Here is a 9,275-nt window from a genome sequence, read left to right as displayed (position 1 = left end):
AGGCATCGCAGAAGGGACAGCAGGTCACTGAGGGTTGGTGCCAGCGTTGGTAAGTCTCAGGTGGGCAGGGAGGGTAAGGAGAAGTCCTGGGTCTCAGGAGCTGTCCTCTGGAGTGGGGTGAGACCCACGAGTCAGGGAGACACCTGCTTCCTGGGCTTCAGGTCACAGTGGGAACGTGACATCTGTGCTCTGCAGGGTCCAGCGAGGAGGAAGCCCACGCCAGGGAGTGGGACACGGGACGCGGGTGGGGGGAGGAGCGCGGGAGGAGCACTAGAACCTGTCAGCCCTGTGCCAGAGTGGGGAGGGAGCCACAGGCCCTGCTGGCTCTGAGTCGCTTAACCCAACGGCCGTGTTGACCGAGGGTCTCTCGGTCATGTCGGCATTCTGCTCTTTAGCTCGACTTAGGTCAGTGTGTTGGGTGCCGCTGGTGTCCCTTCCCTGGACAGGCGTGGCCCTGGAGAGCTGCAGGGCTCTGGCTGGGTTTTAGTCTCTGAAACCCAGACTCTGACAGCATTGCTCCAGGAGAGGCCCCAGGGACTCTCCGACCAGCCTGCTTGCTGAAGGTCGCATGGTGTGTAGGTCACACTCTGGGGCATCTGCGCAGGGTGAGCGTGCTGCTGGTTCCCTGTGGAGATGGTCTTTGGGTCTTGGTGTGGGTGGTGCTGCGTGGAGGCGGGGCAAGCCACAGTGTCCCCGGGTGTGGAGGCTGGACTCCAGGGCGTCTTGGCGGCCTTAGATCCTTTCGCCTCACGGCTGTTGGATGTTGATTCTTGAGCCACTTCCATAGGTTGGATTTCTTTCTAGAAAATGAGCCTGTTGCTGGCCTGTCTGCTCTGTATGGCCGGCCGCCTCTCCCTCCCATGGTGGACCTGATGCCTGTTGGCCTCTGGCCACTCCCACCAGAGGTCTGTCAATGGCATTTGTGTTTAAGTGGCCCTCGGCTTGTCGGTCCTCGCTGGTCTGTCTGGCTTCTTGCCTCTGTTTCTGCTCTTTTGCCGTTTCCTCTTCCTTGCTGTTTATCATGCTATTCTTTCTCACCCCAAGGTGGATGATCTGGTTTGTTCCTTTGCACGTGGACTGAAGGCTACACCTTTCCCTCCCTCCCAGCGTTAGCTGCATCCCTCAGTCCTGTGCATCACAGAAGTGTGTCTACAGGAGGGGACATGTCTTTGCGTCTCTGCTTACCTCCATGTGGTTTGTGCTGTAGTCTGAGCCTGCTCCTGTACCTCGTCTGGGAGGCTGGTTGACTTGCTCTATGATCCTCCCATGGCTCATTGCTCAGGTCTTGCCTTAGGTGGTGTTTTCCTGCACTGTGTGGCCCGGGGGGCACCCTCCTGGTTCTTGCTGTTTTCTCTTTAAAAAAGAACTAGCATTTGCAACTCTGCTGTGTCCTGAAAGTCAAAGTGGTTGTGTCTTTACACTGAACTGGACCTTTCAGATGTGAGGTTTTCCATAATAAAACTCTGTGCCTTCCAGTGTGCTGTGCCGCCTTCCATCTGCACATCAACTTCATTTGGTGAGCCTTCGCATGCTCTGGGTTCCGGTTCTTTTACCATCGGCCTTAATGGAGCCTGGTGTTCTAATTGTGTGTCCTAGGAGCAGAGATAGGTGGCCCCTCGCCAGTCAGTTCCGCTCTTGTCTCTTAGTTAATATCTACATTCCTGACCTTGTCCTGGGCTGGTTTCTCCGTTGCTTGGAAGCATCATTTTATTTTCTCTTTTACTACTGTAATTTTTCTTTAAGAAAAAAAAAGTCATATGCAAAAGGGGGAAACATTGGCAATTCGTGTAGCAGGTCAATGTGGAGAACAGGCTGCCATCTTTGAGGGGAATGAGACAGGCACTGCCCTGTGGAGGAAGCCAGGCAGAGGCCAGTGAGTGGGTTCGCCCTGAGCTGCTGTCAGGCCTGTAGGCAGAGAGCTGTGGTGTCAGGCCTGTAGGCAGAGAGCTGTGGTTTCAGGGCTGTAGGTAGAAAACTGTGGTGTCAGGGCTGTAGGCAGATTTGTGGTATCGAGCTGTGGTGTCGGGGCTGTAGGCAGAGCTGTGGTATCTGGGATATAGGCAGAGAGCTGTGGTATCTGGGCTGTAGGAAGAGAGCTGTGGTGTAGGGCTGTAGGCAGAGAGCTGTGGTATCTGGGCTATAGGTAGAGAACTGTGGTATCTGGGCTGTAGGCAGAGCTGTGGTGTCACGGCTGTAGGCAGAGATCCTTGGTGTCAGGGCTGTATGCAGAGAGCCGTGGTATCTGGGCTGTAGGCAGAGAGCTGTGGTGTCTGGGCTGTAGGCAGAGAGCTGTGGTGTCAGGGCTGTAGGCAGAGAGCTGTGGTATCTGGGCTGTAGCTAGAGCTGTGGTGTCACGGCTGTAGGCAGAGAGCCGTGGTGTCAGGGATGTAGGCAGAGAGCCGTTGTATCTTGGCTGTAGGCAGAGAGCTGTGGTATCTGGGCTGTAGGCAGAGAGCTGTGGTGTCTGGGCTGTAGGCAGAGCTGTGGTATCTGGGCTGTAGGCAGAGAGCCGTGGTGTTAGGGATGTAGGCAGAGAGCTGTGGTATCTGGGCTGTAGGCAGAGCTGTGGTATCTGGGCTGTAGGCAGAGCTGTGGTGTCGGGGCTGTAGGCAGAGAGCTGTGGTATCTGGGTTGTAGGCAGACAGCTGTGATATCGGGGCTGTAGTCAGAGAGCTGTGGAGTTCGGGCTGTAGGCAGAGAGCTGTGTTGTCGGGGCTGTAGACAGCTGTGGTGTCGGGGCTGTAGGTAGAGGACTGTGGTGTCAAGGCTGTAGGCAGATTTGTGGTGTCGAGCTGTGGTGTCTGGGCTGTAGGCAGAGAGCTGTGGTATCTGCTCTGTAGGCAGAACTGTGGTGTCAGGGCTGTAGGCAGAGACCTGTGGTATCTGGGCTGTAGGCAGAGAGCTGTGGTGTCGGGGCTGTAGGCAGAGAGCTGTGGTGTCAGGGCTGTAGGCAGAGAGCTGTGGTGTCTGGGCTGTAGGCAGAGAGCTGTGGTGTCAGGGCTGTAGGCAGAGAGCTGTGGTATCTGGGCTGTAGCTAGAGCTGTGGTGTCACGGCTGTAGGCAGAGAGCCGTGGTGTCAGGGATGTAGGCAGAGAGCCGTTGTATCTTGGCTGTAGGCAGAGAGCTGTGGTATCTGGGCTGTAGGCAGAGAGCTGTGGTGTCTGGGCTGTAGGCAGAGCTGTGGTATCTGGGCTGTAGGCAGAGAGCCGTGGTGTTAGGGATGTAGGCAGAGAGCTGTGGTATCTGGGCTGTAGGCAGAGCTGTGGTATCTGGGCTGTAGGCAGAGCTGTGGTGTCGGGGCTGTAGGCAGAGAGCTGTGGTATCTGGGTTGTAGGCAGACAGCTGTGATATCGGGGCTGTAGTCAGAGAGCTGTGGAGTTCGGGCTGTAGGCAGAGAGCTGTGTTGTCGGGGCTGTAGACAGCTGTGGTGTCGGGGCTGTAGGTAGAGGACTGTGGTGTCAAGGCTGTAGGCAGATTTGTGGTGTCGAGCTGTGGTGTCTGGGCTGTAGGCAGAGAGCTGTGGTATCTGCTCTGTAGGCAGAACTGTGGTGTCAGGGCTGTAGGCAGAGAGCTGTGGTATCTGGGCTGTAGGCAGAGAGCTGTGGTGTCGGGGCTGTAGATAGAGAGCTGTGGTGTCCGGGCTGTAGGCAGAGAGCTGTGGTGTCGGGGCTGTAGATAGAGAGCTGTGGTGTCCGGGCTGTAGGCAGAGAGCTGTGGTGTCCAGGCCATAGGCAGAGATCTGTGGTTTTGGGGCTGTATGCAGAGCTGTGGTGTTGGGGCTGTAGGCAGAGAGCTGTGGTATCTGGGCTGTAGGCAGAGAGCTGTGGTATCTTGGCTGTTGGAAGAGAGCTGTGGTATCTTGGCTGTAGGCAGAGAGCTGTGGTGTCAGGGCTGTATGCAGAGAGCTGTGGTGTCGGGGTTGTAGGTAGAGAGCTGTGCTGTCCAGGCTGTAGGCGAGAGCTGTGGTGTTCGGCCTGTAGGCAGAGAGCTTTGGTATCAGGGCTGTAGGCGAGAGCTGTGATGTTGGAGCTGTAGTCAGAGAGGTGTCGTGTCTGGGCTGTAAGCAGAGAACTGTGGTGTCAGGGCTGTAGGCAGAGAGCTGTGGTGTTGGGGCTGTATGCAGAGCTATGGTATCTGGGCTGTAGGCAGAGCTGTGGTATCTGGGCTGTGGGCAGAGAACTGTGGTGGCTGGGCTGTAGGCAGAGAGCTGTGGTGTTGGGGCTGTAGGCAGAGAGCTGTGGTGTTGGGGCTGTAGGCAGAGAGCTGTGCTGTCCGGGCTGTAGGCAGAGCTGTGGTGTTGGGGCTGTAGGCGAGAGCTGTGGTATCTGGGCTGTAGGCAGAGAGCTGTGGTGTCAGGGCTGTAGGCGAGAGCTGTGGTATCTGGGCTGTAGGCAGAGAGCTGTCGTATCTTGGCTGTAGGCAGAGAGCTGTGGTATCTTGGCTGTAGGCAGAGCTGTGGTGTCGGGGCTGTAGGCAGAGAGCTGTGGTATTGGGGCTGTAGGCAGAGAGCTGTGGTATCTGGGCTGTAGGCAGAGAGCTGTCGTATCTTGGCTGTAGGCAGAGAGCTGTGGTATCTTGGCTGTAGGCAGAGCTGTGGTGTTGGGACTGTATGCAGAGAGCTGTGGTGTCCGTGCTGTAGGCAGAGAGCTGTGGTGTCAGGGCTGTAGGCAGAGAGCTGTGGTATCTGGGCTGTAGGCTGAGCTGTGGTGTCAGAGCTGTAGGCAGAGAGCTGTGGTGTCTGGGCTGTAGGCAGAGCTGTGGTGTCGGGGCTGTAGGCAGAGAGCTATGGTATCGGGGTTGTAGGCAGAGAGCTGTGGTATCTGGCCTGTAGGCAGAGCTGTGGTGTCGGGTCTGTAGGCAGAGAGCTGTGGTGTCCAGGCTGTAGGCAGAGCTGTGGTGTCGGGGCTGTAGGCAGAGAGCTGTGGTGTCCGGGCTGTAGGCAGAGCTGTGGTTTTGCGGCTGTAGGCAGAGCTGTGGTGTCGGGGTTGTAGGCAGAGGAGTGGTTCGGTGCTGTAGGCAGAGAGCTCTGGTGTCGGGGTTGTAGGCAGAGCTGTGGTGTCGGGGCTGTAGGCAGAGAGCTCTGGTGTCGGGGCTGTAGGCAGAGAGCTGTGGTATCTGGGCTGTATGCAGAGAGCTCTGGTGTCGGGGCTGTAGGCAGAGAGCTGTGATGTCGGGGCTGTAGGCAGAGAGCTGTGGTGTCCGGGCTGTACGCAGAGAGCTGTGGTGTCAGGGCTGTAGGCAGAGCTGTGGTTCGGTGCTGTAGGCAGAGAGCTGTGGTGTCGGGGCTGTAGGCAGAGAGCTGTGGTGTCCGGGCTGTACACAGAAAGCTGTGGTGTCGGGGCTGTAGGCAGAGAGCTGTGGTGTCGGGTTTGTAAGCAGAGCTGTGGTGTTGGGTCTTTAGGCAGAGCTGTGGTGTTGGGGCTGTAGGCAGAGAGCTGTGATGTTGGGGCTGTAGGCAGAGAGCTGTGGTGTCAGGGCTGTAGGCAGAGAGCTGTGGTGTCAGGGCTGTAGGCAGAGAGCTGTGGTGTCGGGGTTGTAGGCTGACAGCTGTGGTGTCGGGTTTGTAAGCAGAGCTGTGGTGTTGGGTCTTTAGGCAGAGCTGTGGTGTCGGGGCTGTAGGCAGAGAGCTGTGGTGTCGGGTCTGTAGGCAGAGCTGTGATGTCGGGGCTGTAGGCAGAGAGCTGTGATGTCGGGGCTGTAGGCAGAGAGCTGTGGTGTCGGGGCTGTAGGCAGAGAGCTGTGGTGTCGGGGCTGTAGGCAGAGAGCTGTGGTGTCGGGGCTGTAGGCAGAGAGCTGTGGTGTCGGGGCTGTAGGCAGAGAGCTGTGGTGTCGGGGCTGTAGGCAGAGAGCTGTGGTGTCGGGGCTGTAGGCAGAGAGCTGTGGTGTCGGGGCGGTAGGCAGAGAGCTGTGGTGTCGGGGCTGTAGGCAGAGAGCTGTGGTGTCGGGGCTGTAGGCAGAGAGCTGTGGTGTCGGGGCTGTAGGCAGAGAGCTGTGGTGTCCGGGCTGTACGCAGAGAGCTGTCGTGTCAGGGCTGTAGGCAGAGAGCTGTGGTGTCGGGGCTGTAGGCAGAGAGCTGTGGTGTCGGGGCTGTAGGCAGAGAGCTGTGGTGTCGGGGCTGTAGGCAGAGAGCTGTGGTGTCCGGGCTGTAGGCAGAGCTGTGGTGTCCGGGCTGTAGGCAGAGAGCTGTGGTGTCGGGGCTGTAGGCAGAGAGCTGTGGTGTCCGGGCTGTACGCAGAGAGCTGTCGTGTCAGGGCTGTAGGCAGAGAGCTGTGGTGTCGGGGCTGTAGGCAGAGAGCTGTGGTGTCGGGGCTGTAGGCAGAGAGCTGTGGTGTCGGGGCTGTAGGCAGAGAGCTGTGGTGTCTGGGCTGTAGGCAGAGCTGTGATGTCGGGGCTGTAGGCAGAGAGCTGTGGTGTCAGGGCTGTAGGCTGAGAGCTGTGGTGTCGGGGCTGTAGGCAGAGAGCTGTGGTGTCGGGGCTGTAGGCAGAGAGCTGTGGTGTCGGGGCTGTAGGCAGAGAGCTGTGATGTCGGGGCTGTAGGTAGAGAGCTGTGGTGTCGGGGCTGTAGGCAGAGAGCTGTGATGTTGGGGCTGTACGCAGAGAGCTGTGATGTCGGGGCTGTAGGCAGAGAGCTGTGGTGTCGGGGCTGTAGGCAGAGAGCTGTGATGTCGGGGCTGTAGGCAGAGAGCTGTGGTGTCGGGGCTGTAGGCAGAGAGCTGTGATGTTGGGGCTGTACGCAGAGAGCTGTGATGTCGGGGCTGTAGGCAGAGCTGTGGTGTCGGGGCTGTAGGCAGAGAGCTGTGGTGTTGGGTCTGTAGGCAGAGCTGTGATGTCGGGGCTGTAGGCAGAGAGCTGTGATGTCGGGGCTGTAGGCAGAGAGCTGTGGTGTCGGGGCTGTAGGCAGAGAGCTGTGGTGTCGGGGCTGTAGGCTGAGAGCTGTGGTGTCGGGTTTGTAAGCAGAGCTGTAGTGTTGGGTCTTTAGGCAGAGCTGTGGTGTCGGGGCTGTAGGCAGAGAGCTGTGGTGTCCGGGCTGTACACAGAAAGCTGTGGTGTCGGGGCTGTAGGCAGAGAGCTGTGGTGTCGGGTTTGTAAGCAGAGCTGTGGTGTTGGGTCTTTAGGCAGAGCTGTGGTGTTGGGGCTGTAGGCAGAGAGCTGTGATGTTGGGGCTGTAGGCAGAGAGCTGTGGTGTCGGGGCTGTAGGCAGAGAGCTGTGGTGTCAGGGCTGTAGGCAGAGAGCTGTGGTGTCGGGGTTGTAGGCTGACAGCTGTGGTGTCGGGTTTGTAAGCAGAGCTGTGGTGTCGGGGCTGTAGGCAGAGCTGTGGTGTTGGGGCTGTAGGCAGAGAGCTGTGGTGTTGGGTCTGTAGGCAGAGCTGTGATGTCGGGGCTGTAGGCAGAGAGCTGTGATGTCGGGGCTGTAGGCAGAGAGCTGTGGTGTCGGGGCTGTAGGCAGAGAGCTGTGGTGTCAGGGATGTAGGCAGAGAGCCGTTGTATCTTGGCTGTAGGCAGAGAGCTGTGGTGTCGGGGCTGTAGGCAGAGAGCTGTGGTGTCAGGGATGTAGGCAGAGAGCCGTTGTATCTTGGCTGTAGGCAGAGAGCTGTGGTGTCGGGGCTGTAGGTAGAGAACTGTGGTATCTGGGCTGTAGGCAGAGCTGTGGTGTCACGGCTGTAGGCAGAGATCCTTGGTGTCAGGGATGTAGGCAGAGAGCTGTGGTGTCAGGGCTGTAGGCAGAGAGCTGTGGTGTCGGGGTTGTAGGCTGACAGCTGTGGTGTCGGGTTTGTAAGCAGAGCTGTGGTGTTGGGTCTTTAGGCAGAGCTGTGATGTCGGGGCTGTAGGCAGAGAGCTGTGATGTCGGGGCTGTAGGCAGAGAGCTGTGGTGTCGGGGCTGTAGGCAGAGAGCTGTGGTGTCGGGGCTGTAGGTAGAGAACTGTGGTATCTGGGCTGTAGGCAGAGCTGTGGTGTCACGGCTGTAGGCAGAGATCCTTGGTGTCAGGGATGTAGGCAGAGAGCCGTGGTATCTGGGCTGTAGGCAGAGAGCTGTGGTATCTGGGCTGTAGGCAGAGAGCTGTGGTGTCTGGGCTGTAGGCAGAGAGCTGTGGTGTCAGGGCTGTAGGCAGAGAGCTGTGGTATCTGGGCTGTAGCTAGAGCTGTGGTGTCACGGCTGTAGGCAGAGAGCCGTGGTGTCAGGGATGTAGGCAGAGAGCCATTGTATCTTGGCTGTAGGCAGAGAGCTGTGGTATCTGGGCTGTAGGCAGAGAGCTGTGGTGTCTGGGCTGTAGGCAGAGCTGTGGTATCTGGGCTGTAGGCAGAGAGCTGTGGTGTAGGGCTGTAGGCAGAGAGCCGTGGTGTCAGGGCTGTAGGCAGAGAGCTGTGGTGTCGGGGCTGTAGGCAGAGAGCCGTGGTGTCGGGGCTGTAGGCAGAGAGCTGTGGTGTCGGGGCTGTAGGCAGAGAGCTGTGGTATCTGGGCTATAGGTAGAGAACTGTGGTATCTGGGCTGTAGGCAGAGCTGTTGTGTCACGGCTGTAGGCAGAGATCCTTGGTGTCAGGGATGTAGGCAGAGAGCCGTGGTATCTGGGCTGTAGGCAGAGAGCTGTGGTATCTGGGCTGTAGGCAGAGAGCTGTGGTGTCTGGGCTGTAGGCAGAGAGCTGTGGTGTCAGGGCTGTAGGCAGAGAGCTGTGGTATCTGGGCTGTAGCTAGAGCTGTGGTGTCACGGCTGTAGGCAGAGAGCTGTGGTGTCGGGGCTGTAGGCAGAGAGCTGTGGTGTCGGGGCTGTAGGCAGAGAGCTGTGGTGTCGGGGCTGTAGGCAGAGAGCTGTGGTGTCTGGGCTGTAGGCAGAGCTGTGATGTCGGGGCTGTAGGCAGAGAGCTGTGGTGTCAGGGCTGTAGGCTGAGAGCTGTGGTGTCGGGGCTGTAGGCAGAGAGCTGTGGTGTCGGGGCTGTAGGCAGAGAGCTGTGGTGTCGGGGCTGTAGGCAGAGAGCTGTGATGTCGGGGCTGTAGGTAGAGAGCTGTGGTGTCGGGGCTGTAGGCAGAGAGCTGTGATGTTGGGGCTGTACGCAGAGAGCTGTGATGTCGGGGCTGTAGGCAGAGAGCTGTGGTGTCGGGGCTGTAGGCAGAGAGCTGTGATGTCGGGGCTGTAGGCAGAGAGCTGTGGTGTCGGGGCTGTAGGCAGAGAGCTGTGATGTTGGGGCTGTACGCAGAGAGCTGTGATGTCGGGGCTGTAGGCAGAGCTGTGGTGTCGGGGCTGTAGGCAGAGAGCTGTGGTGTTGGGTCTGTAGGCAGA

Source organism: Spermophilus citellus (assembly GCF_964194105.1).
Source record: "Spermophilus citellus genome assembly, chromosome: 1".
Classification (NCBI taxonomy): domain Eukaryota; kingdom Metazoa; phylum Chordata; class Mammalia; order Rodentia; family Sciuridae; genus Spermophilus; species Spermophilus citellus.
This window is presented reverse-complemented; position numbering follows the sequence as displayed.